The sequence below is a fragment of the Acanthopagrus latus genome, chromosome 17 (assembly GCF_904848185.1).
Source record: "Acanthopagrus latus isolate v.2019 chromosome 17, fAcaLat1.1, whole genome shotgun sequence".
Classification (NCBI taxonomy): Eukaryota; Metazoa; Chordata; class Actinopteri; order Spariformes; family Sparidae; genus Acanthopagrus; species Acanthopagrus latus.
The window spans coordinates 3,344,027-3,360,035 of NC_051055.1; the positions used below are offsets into that span (position 1 = coordinate 3,344,027).

The 16,009-nt window shown below is 39.5% G+C and overlaps 1 protein-coding gene across 2 annotated transcripts in view; it reads right to left on the reverse strand.

Moving 5' to 3' along the window:
- grik2 (glutamate receptor, ionotropic, kainate 2) overlaps positions 1-16,009 on the reverse strand; it is a 266,601-nt gene that overhangs the window by 106,703 nt on the left and 143,889 nt on the right. The gene's annotated exons all lie outside the window — the stretch shown is intronic.

Consider the following 16,009-nt stretch of genomic DNA (forward strand, 5'->3'; position numbering starts at 1 on the left):
TAATGTGTTTATTAACTGCTTAATGGGAGACAGCAGAATATCATTTTCAAATAATATTTCGTTAAAAGGATATTCCGGTGTAAGTTGAATCCATGGTCTAATACACCGTGACACAGAGTAAGACCCCCTCGAGAGATCAAGTTTGCAAATTGCTAGCTTATGTAGTTTTAGCAACCTCAGAAAAGACTGCACAATAACAATACATTGCAGTATACACCTCCAATAAGAAACCACCATCAAAACGCCATAAATAATGCTCAGAACAGCATAACAAATAAAGACATTAGTCCTAGTCAAGAGTCTTCAGCAAACCCTAATGATGTAAGATAAGCTGTCTATCTGCACCTCAAAGGGCTGCAGACAACACACCATGTTTTCTAGAAACATGTAATTAATTTACAAATATGTATGCATCTGACAATGAAATATGTATCCAGTACAGTGGGTGCAATCGCACACCACCCTCAGACAGTCGCGGTGGGACATTTCTTCAAGTCACCATAAACACAGCTTGAGATGTCCAGCAGTCTCATTAAAAATATCGCAATGCTTACAAATGCTGAAATCCCAGTGCTCACGTTGTGTAAATAGTACAGGTGCTTGCTTAGACGCCTCACTTCTAAATGACTACAAACAAGCATCCGATTTTCCAATTTGAGGTAAAATCATAGAGGAGCTTGTTTTTAATCGGTGGAAGGATTTTATGGAGATCCACAATAGTTCTGAAAAATCTGGTTTGGACAAATAATAGCAGAGGGACAGCACTAGTCAGGGTGGTAAACGACCTTGGCTCCAGTATTAGTACTGCTTGACTTTACAGCAGCTTTTGATACAGTAGATCACAATATCAAACATTTCTAAACATTTTAATTGTAAAATAGAACATCATCATCATCATCATCATCATCATCATCATCATCAGTTCTTGTATGTTTTTGTTTTTGTTTTGTTTTTTTCACAAAAACATACATTTTCAACATTGTCAAAGATAGTCCTATGGAACTGTAAGTGCTATATGTGCAAATATGCATGTGTGAGATAGTATACAAAGATATATGGTCACCCAAATGACTGTTACAGAAAATGAACAGCATAGATAGAATATCTATATGAAATGCATAGATATAACATGAACAGCATAGACTTTATATATTTGCTCCTCCCTTGAACTATCACTGTCCTTGCGGGAATGTGTGCAGGACAATGAAAAAATATATTCATGTCGATGTGAACAAAGAAAAGTCATTAAATATCAAGCAAAACAAATGATGTCAACCATTAATTCAGAGATGATGAACATTGAATGGGATGAAACTGACCCCAAGGATAACAGGAGGGTTAACTTCAGGACCTACACTTTTTAACCCCTGCATGTTGCCCTGCCCTCGCCTTCTGGCTCAGCTCCCTCTTCACCAAGATGGTCCAAATCCATTTACAATGACATGTAGAAGACACTTCTGTCCAAAGCGACTTACAGTAATTCATACATACATTCATACACTGATGGTGGTGGCTGCCATGAAAGGTGCCGACCAGCACATAGGGAGCAGTTTGGGCCTCAGTATCTTGTCCAAGGACACTGTGACATGCAGACCAGGGGAATCAACCAGCGACCTTCAGATAACAAGATGCTGGCTCTACCCCTGAGCTACAGTAGCAGTGCTGCTGACGCCACACCAAACCCCCTGTCCATCTCATGCTCCGCTCACCCATCACTCTATGAACAAGACCCTGAGATACTTAGACTCCCTCACAGCAGGAGCTGTACCCTCAACTAGAGGGAACAATCCACCCTTTTAGGACCTGATGCAGGTTCCTTTCCAGCACCCCAGTGAGTCTGAGCAATGTGATACCCTGGTAATTGGAGCTCACGCTACCGTCCCCGTTCGTAAGGATGGGAACCACCATCCCAGTCCGCCACTCCAAAGGAACTGTTCCAGACCTTCAGGCGATACTCAAAAGGCATGTCAACCAAGACAGCCCAACAATATCCAGAGCATTCAGCATCTCAGGACGAATCTCATCCACTGTGCAGCTTGCCTTGACCTCTAACAGTGATATGGACAAGAATTCCCCTGTATCTTCAGACCCTGCCTGCTACTTAAGAGGATGTGTTAGTTTGATTCTGGAGCTTCTCAAAGTGCAATTTCCATCGCTCAACCATATCCCCAATCCTGGTCAGCAGCTCTCCTTTCCTGTGGGATGGTTTGCCACATCTCCTTGAGGCCAACTGAAAGACCTTCTCCATGGCCTCCCCGGACACGTCCTACACCGGGGTTTTTGCTTCAGCGACTGCTGAGGCTGCAGCTCTTCTGGTCTCTCTGTACCTCTCTGCTGCTTCAGAAGACCCCTGGGCCAAACAAGCATCCATCAGCAGGTGACGGATGATGGACACTGTAAGTCATCAACCTCAAATGTAGAAGTATAAGTAAATCATGAATAAATGTACATGGAAGTATATACTCTATACCAGTAGTCCTCAATAGGCAGCCGGCGAGCCGCATCCAGGAATTTTGAAGAGACATTTCCTCAAAATTCAGATGTAAGAACAACACAAATAAATGCACTGAAAAAGGATTCTTGTCACATCTATGACACAACAACAAAAAGCAACAGAGTGCTCACTCACTTAGAGACTTAGAAACTTTGTTTTATTCAATTACTTGAATTTGTCAAAATGGAAATGACATTTTATTTTAGTTTGTATTTTTGTTGTTGTTTTGAATGAAAATGTCATTTTGTTTTGAATACACATATATGTGTGTGTATATGTGTATACATACACACACACACACACGTGTATATTTAAGTACATGTGCGTATATAGAATACAGTCTTGACAGCAAATGGCCAGTCCAAACAGAGGAGTGTCACAGAAGCTATCAGAGAAGTGCCAGTCATTCACGCTTCATGAAAGAAGCCTATAATTCTGCAGTTCCTCAAAAAAAAAAAAAAAAAAAATCTAATTAGTGTTTGTCTCGCTTGATTGAAAAGCAATCAAAACAGCTCTCCACAGTTGTTGCATGGAAATCATGCCCTAAGGTGTTTGGAAAAGCATTGTCCTGCAGGAAAAAATCACTCGCAAACCTGTCATTTTTCCCTATTTGAACCCTGATTGAGGTTGCAGCTTAAAATACCACTTTGGCTGTAATAGCCTTGTGAAGACACTCCAGTGGCTATTCAACAACATCCACGAGTGTGTGTGTCTGTGTGTTAGTGTGTGTGTAGCTGGATCCATATGCACTAGAGATGTCCAGAGATGTTTCAAATCAATCACAGTCAATCAGAGCAGTTTTAGTGTGTGCCTGCAGGAGTGTGAGGTATTAATAATCTGCAGTAGAAGAAGGCATTAAAGGAATTTGTGTGAATTTATTGCAGAGTGGTTGTCACCTGGAGACTGTTAAGTGTGCAAGTTGGGGGGGGTTGTGCAGTATCATTTTGGAGCTATCGGCCATGATTGGATAGGCATGATCCACTTTGACTGACTCTATAGTTATTCTAGACTAACCAGCGTTGCACTGGCTGCAGAATTTCTCATGCTACATGCTTGACTGTCAAGAATCTTGTATGCAGGTGGAAATGTTGATGTATGAACAGCACATCACCAAAACTGTCAGCTGCTCCCAAAATAACATATCACCATGGTCTCCTGAATGAAAGTCCTGTGCTTGTTTATCCCAACCATCCATCCCCAACCTCCTCTGTGTACCACTTCTCCTCACCTTTACACTTTTTGGTTGCGGTCTAATTTGAGAAATGTAAATATTGGTCTAAAAAGTAGCTACTGTATGTGGTCATTTTTTAAATGATTATAAAATTGGCAACCTATGTGGAAAACATCTCAGAAAACATGACTACAAGAAGCTTGAAAATGAAGATACCACATTAGCTGCACTACTCAAATTTATGTTCCCAGCTACTTCAGTTATTAAGGAGAATGCTTCAGCTCTGTTTTGCCGCGCAGCTCCAGTATTGTTTTGTGAACTACAAAACATCAACTGATCTCCATAAGCGTTGGGCTGAGTAGATAACAACTGAATTTTCACTTTTGGGCGAATCGATCCTTTCAGTTTTAATTAGGTTGACGACTAAAACGATGTGGTTAGGGTAAGAGAAACACATGGCCATGTCTTTGGGCTGACAGAGTTTAGTGTGACTGCCTTCATGGCACAGAGTCTCTCTCTCATTGCTGAGGGCAGGAACTGCAGCTCTGTGGTGTTCACACCACCACCCATTCTCTCCGCCATGAAGCACACAGACCCGCAGGGACCTCATAATAGCAATGTGACACTCTGTCAGTCAATCACAGCACTGATACTGTGAACATGAGTATTTAGAGATATTTGTTGGGTTGTAGAAGGAAAGTCACGTTCATCCACATAGCTGGGACTTGGCTGCTACAGCCTCAGTTCATGATGATGCGTGGGTGGAAATGTTATCAAATGTCTAAATAGGCAAACATGTTTTAAACTAGCTGACAAGACCATTGTAATGCTCTCCACCTGGTCTACTGAAGAATACAAGAAATAAATCAGCTACAGTGAATTCAAAATCCTGCAGCAAAACTGTAAAGACCAAATTAAATGTGTTTATACAGGTTAACAAGTCGCTACATGGCCTCTCTCCCAGCTACCTCTAAGAAACACTTTTTGGTTTATGAACAGGGAAGGCCTCATAAATCCTCTGGACCTTCTTTAGAAATTGTTCCACAAAATATTTGGTTATGTTTCTTTCATTCACAGATTCTTCAACAGTCTTCCAGAATATCTGAAAGGAGCTGTAAATACTGATATTTTCAAACTCAAACATAAAAATATTAACATTTTATTGTTGATCATTCTTATCTTATTTTGTTCTGTTTGGCATGCATTAGGTTATAAATACAGTTTCAACATTTTATGGATTGTAAATTGTTTGTAAAAAAAAAAAATGTGATGTCAATATACATTTCTGCAAACCACATATATTTTGAACTTTTACATTTTGTTATGTTGCAACCCTCTTCATGTCTCTCTATGTCTCTTCACGTTCAACTTTCTGTTCTATCTCTTGACAAAACTGTGCTTATGTTCTTGTAAATCGTCAAACCAATATCTTGTGTCTTGGGCACAAAAACAACTTGGTCTGGGTTAGGAAAAGATTATGTTTTCCCATAAAATGCCTGGTTTCACCACAACAAAAACGTCTCTGGAGTTGTCCCATCTTACTGTCAAAAATATCTGTTTTTTTTTTAAAACAAACATGGCTGGAAATTGTCCCAAGGTCTCCTTAAAACATCCTGCGGTTACACGCTTACAAATGTTAAAACGCAGACATGAACTGCAGTTACTGGCTTGGCAGCCTTCTTACAATTACTCCACCACACTGAATGTGAATGAGACATAGCCCATCTTGTGGAAATGTTAATATGGTAGATAGCCTATGACACGCACAAATGTGATCATATCAGTGGTTTAGCAGGAACGTTAACCACCAACATTTCATCCTGCCAACTGGGCTGTGCATTGTATTGTTTCCAACGGAGCTACGTAAATAAAATTTGACTTATTGATTGTTTGATGATTTAGACATGCTGTTCATTAAAATGAGCAGCCAAACGTACTGGGTGATGGTGTGCAGTAGCGAGTGAGGATGAGTGGTGGTTTGCTGGAGGAGTTCTGGCAGCAGAGGTTTGTGTGCCTTTCTGCTTCTCCCCGGTGCGAGCCTCACAAGTACCCGTCAGGCAGTCTCGCAAATGATTTAGCAACACCGGCACTTCACTCTATAAACATCTCATTAAAATCAATTATGTCACTCCTGAATGAAATTAAAGCTAAACGCTTTAAAAGCTGCTTTTCCCTTGTGTCAGCCAATATGAGCATTACCCCTGACGCTGTCTATTTTTCCACCTTATTGTTGCCTCCTCGCTCTCTCTCTCTCCCTCTGTCTCTCCTGCTCATCGCACAGAGAGAGAGATTTATAAAATCTCCTAAGCTCAGATTGATTTCAACAGTTTTATGAATTGTTAAAATGCCCAGGCTGACTTGGCGGCTGCAAAGCCGCCCCCCCGACCCACCCCCCCCATCTAACCAACCAGCTCATCAACATTGCCATGGAAACAAAGTGGCAAGAAATAGCTTTTCACCAGACTGGGGCTGGGGTTATCATTTCCTGACGCTGGCTTGCAGCATGCTCTTTTATAAATGCACTCTGCAGAGAGCAGTGCCTGGTGCAGGAGAATCACAACTAACTTGAGAATTAAGTTATATGTTGGGTGTTGTTTACCATCAAGGACGGGAAATATAACATTGAAATATGTCAAAATGTGGGACTCGGCATTAAAAATATAGCATTAGCTCGTGGCTTATCTCTATTATTAGAGACATATTGTAGTATATAGCAGTAACTGGTATATGCTTATTATGACGGAAAATACCATAATACATCGAGACAACGGAGTCCTCATAACCCTGGCTTTGAAGCTTGCCTCTGAAAAACCTTCATTTGGAAACCGATGCAGCCTTGAAACTTCACCGTACCCCTCTAGTCCAACACGAATCAGGACACTAAAAACTGAATGGTAGTACTAAGTGGTAAAGGCAAGGGGTGGATTGGAATCGGGTTGTTGTCTACATTGAGAGGATGCCATTAGCCATACCTATTCTTGTGGCGTCTGAAGCAAGCGCGATGATCAAATGCACAGTTATAGTGAACTCTTCATCATAATGAGCCCTGTGGAGTTGTTCATGTTGCTGTCATGGATATAGAGGGAGATTTCCTAGAGACATATGTAGGGATGAAGTGCATTTCCTTCAGTAAGAACACTTGAAGATGAAAGAGACATACTAAAAACAAGCTAGTTTCAGAATTATATATTTTTTCTGTGCTAAGAGCACCTTTCTTATATTTATAGCGAACCTGCATTAATCTGACTCCAATTAAAACTATCCTGACCCAATACGTTGATCCAACTCTACTTGAAAAACACTGAAACTAAATGATGAGATGCATTGCTGCCCATGTTTTGTCAGAATTGTATCAGCGAAATTCCATGTGACAGATATTCAAACAAAAGGAACAAACAGACAGAGGTCGATCCTAGCCCCTCTTAAAATCTTGCCATGGGGGACAGTGATGGATTTATTTTGAAGTTTCTCGCAGAAAGCAGGACACAGGGCCAATACCAGGCATCCAGAGTCCGGGCTAGTAATAGCAGAGAAAAAAAAAGTGGAGAAAAGGGATTGGCGAGAGGGTGTTTTTTTTTATGGCTGATTCCTAAAGCGGTGAGGGGTGGCAGCTGCAGCCACAGCTCTGCTGGTCACGCAGAAAGCTGTGGTCACGCTGCTCTGGCTCTTTTGATTGAAACATAAACACCTTGAGAGATGAGGCCGTGCTCAGGAACAAGCAGGGGGAAAGTAGGTATAGGAGGAATATGTGTGTGTGTGTGTGTGTGTGTGTGTGTGTGGGAGGGATGGAGGGAGGGAGGTTTAACACTAGACCGACTGCCCAAAGCAGCTCGGTACCGTCCCTCCCTCACAGCTCTGTGGCCACTTGGCCCCTCCTCCCTGCTACTTGAAGGGATTAAAAATTGAGCATGTTTTGTACTCTTTTGGAATCTCTCAGAGGCCTTAGTCATGACTAGGTCACTCACTGCCATCAGCTATCCGTGCTATTCTCAGCACTCTACTCACAAGCTGATATTTCATAAATTATTTTAGCCCGAGCATACCAGTGTATTCTCTGGTGTCGGGAGATACAGCAGAGCTAAAAAGTAGTAGTTCACCTGTTCACTTTACTTACATGTCTCACCTGATGAGAGGAATAACACCAAATATGGAGATACTGCGTGTCATTTCAATGAAAAATAACTCACAGTTCATCAGCTAATAACCAAGACAGGGATGCAGACTTAAATTGGGCCTCCTTCAGCAACTGACATCTCATGGAGGTAAAAATGACCTTAAATGAACTTCCCAGATTAAACAGGTGACAGACAACTTTTTCTGCTTGAACATATCGTTCTGAAGTCAATACTGATTGCACTTCAGTGCTATTCCGGCTGCTACCAGGCTCAAACTTTCCTGGAAAAATTAAGGTCACGTTATGGCATAAAAGGAAATGTGTATGCCATTGTGTGACCAACACAGGAAGAGCTCAGTAAGTAGCACAATCTGCCTACATACTCATACAACTGCCTTTTCTAAGCACTGGGGTCGGGGTTTCTCAGTATGATTGGCATTCTCACAGGTGCTTGCTGCTTTGGACCAAAGATGGTATGTATGAACCCGCCTTGCCAGTAGTGTGGCAGTCAGGAACAATGAAACAAAACTGTCAGCAAAGACTTTTAGGTGTCACACAGTACTCTAGATAGGCATCTATATTTTTTATATCCATTCACTGTGGAAGTTTAAGAGCTCTGACTGTATCAACATCCATCCAAACATGGGGTCCCATGTCGGTGCTGAAGTCCTGATAGAACGGAGCAGGTCGTGCAATACTTCATTTCTTGCGAAGCGCTAAGATTTTAATTTACAGAATGGTGCTTTTCAATAAACAATCATATGAAATGCTGTGGGGTGAGAATGACATGTTAAAAATTGATACAGTATTCTGTCACCGGTTAGACGCCATGTTAAATGAGAAGAGAAAATGATGTCACTGTGATAAATGAAACACAACATTAAGAGCGACTGCACACCATAAACGGCTGGAGAAAAAGCTCTAAACTGTAAAGAATGCATCAGAGAGCAGCTGTACAGCAGGTTACTATGCAGAATGGCATATATACTGTAGTGGGAAAGACTATAGTGTAAGTTACACTAGTGTAATCTGTATGTGGACAGACATGCAGAGATGCAATATTAAAGAGATGCTGCATAGCTCTGGTGACTGGGCGGCATGTGAACATCCCTGTTCATATTGGCCCATGTACTAAAAGCATCAATTGTTCACATTAAAATTGGAATAAATCAATTACAGGTGGGAGAGGTGTTGAAATAAAAGAGATGTTCCACACGGAACTGACAACGTGTGGCTGACTTTTGATTATTTTGGAGGAACAACAGCAGGAGTGTGGAAGTCGTGTGGAACTTCACAGCTAAGGTGTAAAGATTCATAGTTAGTTATTGCTAAGTTTGACAATAACAGAACTCTCACTTCTTGAATTAAAAAAACACCTACATGTGTAATAAATGCAATATGTACAAACGTGCCGTAAAGTACAAAATACAGCATGCGTACATTAGATCCTCCTGTTTGAGTGGAATAGTTTGGTTTGTGTGAGTCTTCATTCTTCCCTGTTTGCTCCATAAAGTGGTCGCTCATCATTTGTAGTCCTTGTAAACACAACAACAACAACAAAACAATGAAATAAAATTGCTGGGTAAATTAAACAGGAAAAGCAATATCAACCAACATGACAATAACGTGATGAAAGATGACACCCACTCAAAGCTTCATTCAAAAACCTAAATGAAGCTTCATATGTAATAATAATAATAATAATAATAATAATAATAATAATAATAATAATAATAATAATGACATTCTGGACAGCCCTACTTTTTTTATTTGAATTCAACCAATAAATGATAGGAAACATCCTGTACCAGCCGAGCAGTAGCCACATCCACAACAGCTCCCCTTGTCCACTTATCTTGGATTGCTTTTTGTTGATTGTTGATGTTCACTATTTACAGAGCAAAGAGGTCATTTTTTTTGTTGAAACTTGCCTCGCTGTGGAAGTTCTCTTTTTCTTCCTGAAATATTGATGATGATAATACATACTGCAGTCGCTATCTGTGTTCATGCTAACAACCCTGTTATCCTTTGTTCATTCTACCTGGTGCTGCTGTGAGGATACTTGACATGTTGTGATGTGTTCTGCATTAACAGCACTGCAGAGGTTTTAGTAAGTCATCAAAATCTCATATACACATCTAATCATGTCTCTGTATGCAAAAACAAACAAACAAACAAACAAATCATCATTTTTGTCCTATTAACTGCAGTAATAAACACAAATTAGGAGAGTCAAACAATGCAACAGTGTAGTAATACCAATTATTCTACAGGTGTGAACAGAATAAAAGGACACAGAAGATATTAAAATGAAATCAAATTACCACCTTTGTGAGGCTGAAACATCCTAGAATATATTTTATGAGCCCACAGGATTTATGGGATATGAGTGACGATTGTCAGGGCTATATTGTATTGACAATTTTAAGGTTACATATCAAAATGAAAACTATTTGATGAAAAATGAAATGAAAAATATTTTGTGGGTACTATGTTTGAGATGTCATTTGTTTAGGTGTCAGATTTAAAAGATTATATTCAGCTATGGGAATATAAGGGAATATAATACTTATGAATAATAATTAAAACGTAATTATTTTTTTTTTATTTATGTCTAATCACCTAAAACCAAGAATGGTTGGTTTCTTTAGCTTAGAGTGATGATGTTATATCTATAGAAGGAGCAGTGCCAGTACTCAATCCATGTTGTACATGCACAAAAACGGTCCTGCCAGTCAAAATGGCAGTTGTAAATATGCCAAGAATTGTTTGTGGTGTGAATGACTGATCATAAAAGAACCCTACTGCAACTAAATATAAATTTAAAAAGCTAACTTGTTTGATTAAAATGTAATTAAGTAAGATTGTTTTTAATCATTTGAAAAGCAAATTTACTGAAGTTATTTTGAAAGAAAAACGTATAGAACAGTACCAATATTAGATCAACTTTCATGGAAATGATGAGTTTTATACAGAGATAGCCAGAGGTGCTTTTATGCAATCTTTATTAAGAGAGTGGAAAAGAATGAGTCAAGAATATAAAAAAGAAACATAGAGAGGAACTCAAGATCTACATTTAAAATAGAAAACTGGGTTAAAATAAAGTAACATTTGTATATTGTTTTATAGGATGATAGATATTTACATCAACTATCATACTCTGCAACATGTATTGTTCACATGTTGAATAACTTTACATATCACATAATTTATGTTAACTTATACAGATCCTATATAGAACAGACATGCATTTGCTGCCAACATATTTGCATTTTCTTTTCCTCTCTTATAACTATACAATCAATTTAAACAGGCACATTTACAGTCACCTTCTTTGACTGATAGGACCACTTTCACACATGCGCAGAATGGTGTGATCAGGTGCTGACAAGAAGTTCCTCCTGGAGATTCCACCATGTTGTTTCAGAAACCCAGAATAGACAAACCAAAAACTGATTCTAAAAAGGGCCTTTCAAGTTGTCCGCATTGCCTGTGGCCTCTGTGAAAGGCCCGGGATATTCACTTGGTTGTCATCTAGACCTCAAGGCTAAATGTGCAGAGATCATACACTCTGGATCTTTCAAAGAGTAGTTGAACAGTGTGGAAAATACAAATATTTGTTTTTAACATCGGTGCCTGGGTTTTGGGGGGTTCAGCAGGCTTGGAGGTGTTTTCCATTGTCTAGGTAAAAATATGCACATGGTGGAGGGACTGATTCCACTTATTTAAGTGTGTTTAATTGTTATTATATGGGGCCTCCAAAATAAGAAAATGAAAAATAAAAGAAGGACTAGAAATTTTGAAGTAACATAAACATGCATTTACAATTATTACCTAACTTTTTATCTTCAATTTATCTCACTTCCTACTTAAGGTGGTCAAAAACACCTATGTGCAATAGATGCATTTAGATGTCTATCTGAAGACTGGGTGTAAGTTATATCTAAGTATTGGTAGAATATTATGTAAAACTTATTGTATTATAATATATTTCAAATGCCAGTCTAAGCCTAATACTGCTGCAGAGTATTAACATTAGTACTGATGATTTATATTGGTAAAACATGATAATATGCAGCCTTAAGCAGATCTCTGCTTTACGTTTTCATGTCATTATTTTTTTTTTTTTCATGTTCATGACCTAAAATAAACACATGCAGGTAAAAGCTGTTGTACCGACATCAGCATTATGCCGTTAAAGAGATGACAGTGATAGTGAGAGTGAAAGAGTGAGAAAGAGAAAGAGAGAGAGAGAGAGAGAGAGAGTGAGACAGACAGAGAGAGAAGAAAGAGCATGTCACTTATTCCCTCCATTAGCTTCATTAGTGCGGGAGGATGAAGCAGATTAAGACCGCAGCGGGTTGGATGATGATGCGATTTGGCAGGGTTATCTGTTATTTCAGGCCCGGCCATTTTGGCGCCTGTGTTTGGGCTGGGTTATAATGTGATGTGATGCCCGGGCCCTCGGGGGCCGCGCTGCTGTTGCTACCAGTCTCTCTGATTAAAATCTGCTCTCACCAGCCAGCCTCAGTCTGGATGCCCTCACACTCCTCTCTCATTTCCATTCAGCACCGTGTTGCTTTCACTTCCCATCCCACATGATGTTAGAGCACAGTGCCATGGAGTTTAAGAGACGAATCCAGGCCACACACTTCACATGCCCACACCTGTACACTTTTCCGTGTTAAAAAAAAAAAAAAAAAGAAAAATTGAAAAGTTCAGCTTTCAAAATGTCTTTCATAGAATAGAACTGTTAGCTGTAAAATGCACATAATTGTCCATCAACAAAATGGTCCCTGTCAGTTTTAAATTACTGATGCTTTAACAAGTGAGAGTTTATAATGCTGCTCTACTTTTATCATCTCTAATCATGCCATATGTCCAGTGGCATGTGTTTTGCACTTAAAGTCCAAAAATGTAACAAGAGAAATGATTTTCTTTGTTTGTTTTTTCTGTGTGTATGTTGATCTGCTGGATGCGGTGTCATACATTCTTGCGCACGCACCTACATGAGTCTGTTAATCATTTTTGATTCTTTACACATATGCTTGATTTTATTCTATCTTTTTAAAGGTTTTAATAGCATTTCACATCATCACTGAGAGTACGGACATGTGTGCGTGCATGTGATGGCTGAATATCTTTTGTTTCACTGTTGTTTGGTTGTGTGTGATAACACAGCCTGTTCTCACTCCCAAAGTGTCAAATACAACAGCTTGGTCAGTGGCCTACACTCCATGCCAACTCCTGGCAAGAAAGTGTATAAACATATTTCCTAAAATGTCAAACTATTTCTCCAAGGTCCTCAGCCGACTCTGAACACACCACACCACAATAATGGCAGAGCGTTTTGAAAAAAACTTGTTGTCAGTCTCATCACTTCATCTGCCATGACTGAGTGACCGATGAGAATCTCTGAGCCAGTTTCAATCAATATGGCTTTTTTCAAAACAAATATAATTTGAATGTGATCTTTACCTTGACAGCAATTATCGACAGACTGAAGAATCTTGCTTCCCCCACAGATGACAGAAACCATGGAAACATCATTTAGACCAGCATTAGATATTCAGTCTCAATCATTGATTGTATCATTAATAATTAAGCACATTTGAATCGAGTATTTTTTATGGGCTCAAATTAATGGGAAAAAAAATGGCTGACTAAAAGGGCAAATAAGGGCAACAAAGATGCAAACTTTCCTGCTACACCTGTCAGTCCCTGTGGCTGGAATAGCTGAAATGTATTCTGGGACACAGCTGAGGAATGACTCGTGGGTGTCGATCCACACGAGAGTCTCCCTGCGGACTCTCCAGATAATGACAGAAGACTAGTGTCACTAATTGGTGCTTAAATTAATGGTGTCTGCTTATTGGACAACTTCATGTAGTAAAGGTCAGACCAGTATACTCACTGTGGCCGGCCACTTGGCACATGTGTGAAAACAGCTGATTCCTACGGATCTCTTGTTACCTACAGTATACATAAATTAGATGTGTACATGCTGGGAGCAGGGATGAGAGGTCCTCACTGCTCAGCTCAGTGTTGCATTTGGATTTAAGGGACTGTGTATGTGGTATGATTCTCATTGTCTCGTGGGATTTTACCACACGCAGCCATGTCTGGAAAACCCAGTCAGTTCAAAACGCCTCACTGATGAGTGAGGTCAGGGGAGAATACGAAGATGTGATGTGCAGAAGGATATCTCAGCCCAAAGCTGTCTTGAAAATGGATGAACTGATGAGCGGCAGCCAAACTGGTTTACAGTGGGAACAAGACCTTGAAGCCACATAAACTGGACAACTCTGGAGGTGCACATTTCCTGCTTCAGTGAATATTTCTTCATGGTGTGGCGATGTTTCTGCAGGCTCCTTGTGTTCATACTTAATGAACTCTGCTGAACTCTGGGTGCAGTAGTTGTATGGTCTCTTCTATCTGTATTCATGGGCCCAATCACAATGATCTCCCTGAGGCCTAAAGTCCTCAACCTAAATGGACTTAGATGAAGTCACCTGGGAAGTGTTTGAATGAGGGAGGCTGCCGGGGGCAAAATCAGCATTGCCAGATGTACACTAATTATGGAATACAGCACTCTGTGACAGAATTACATGTACAAAAATCTGACCATTGAGTTACCATTAGTCATTGGTTTAAGTCTGTCTTATTTTTAATTCATTTCCTGACAGGATCAGACAGCAAAATATGTATCCTACATCCCACATGACCTCTTTTCAACCAATCATGCTAGGTGTAAGCTATGAGGATAAACATGATCTCTGAGAAAGGCTGGCATTCTCTGTCTTCCCACTTGGAGGTGGAGCTTGAACTTTCTTTCAAATATTCTAATGCAACAATTATTCCACATATTTAACAAGCTCTGCTTATAGCCTCTTTTCATTGAACAGGGATCCAGTCGTGCTGTTACGTGCTATTACAGCCTTATATATATATATATATATATATATATATATAATATATATATATATATATATATATATATATATATATATATATATATATATATATATATATACACACACACACACACTGTTTTTGTTGCTTGAAAGGTGGCAGGGTCTGCCACATTTAAACGGTCAGTTTTCTTTATTTGGTTTATTCAGTCAATATTCATTTAGTTTTTTAGTAAAAAAAATAAAAAATAAAAAATCACTCACTGAAGATCTTTCTCTTCTGATTTAAGAGTGCACCTTTAATGTTACAAAGGTGTAAATGATGAAATTTTCTCAGTATCAGATTTTTTTGATAAGTGCTCAAAATGCAAAACAGCCCTCCTGCACGATTTGAGAGAGGGACAGTAAACAAATGGAGGAAAAAGAACCAATGAACCAAAATGGAGGGAAAAAAAGGAACTGGCAGCCTTGTGATCATACAAACACACACCTTGTCAAACAGGTGGCATTCATCAGGCTGAACCGAACAATGTACAACACTTGTGTGTTTAAGAGTTTACTCAAAATCTGGCTTTTGAACGCTCATGCAAGGAAACCTACCAAAATCAGAACAGATATAAATACAAATATGAACACGTTATGGCATGATAACCATTGTATTTACACTTGAATAAAATGCATTATGTAGCTTCACTTGTTGGCTTGCACAATAATTTTCTGCACCGACCTGTCCACAGGACATTCACAGTGTCAAAACAACAATTCAGACTACATGATCAGATGAAATGGAACACAAAAGGACCAGTGTGAAGCTGTTCAGTCAGCATGGATGGAGATCATGGTTGGACATTCTTAAAAATATTGCTGAATACGCTCTGACGAATTCATGCAGTAGCAGACAAAAGACAGATTTTGTATTTAGGTATTGTGAGTTGGGCTTGCCTCAGTACGTTCTATAAGATTTCACTGAGAGAGTGATCCAATTCGAGTGGTGGCTTTTGGCACCATTAAACCTAAAAACTTAATATAGATATCGCCCGTCAAGAGCCCATATCAGTCAAAGTCTTTCTACACCATCAACTTGCAAAGCAAACATAAAACCTTTTAGAAATAAAAGAGCAGACTGTGAAACGGAGCAGAGCGGACTGCCTCCAGGCTCTTGTTTATTTCTGCTACTCTGCCTGCGGCTAAGATTCCAGATGGGTTTTCTACTCTTCACAGAAATCAAATGTTTTCTCCAAAACCTTCCCATGGCAACCACTTTTCCCTTCAACATTTGGCTCCACTGACCACCCTCTTCATATATTAAAAGCTCCCTT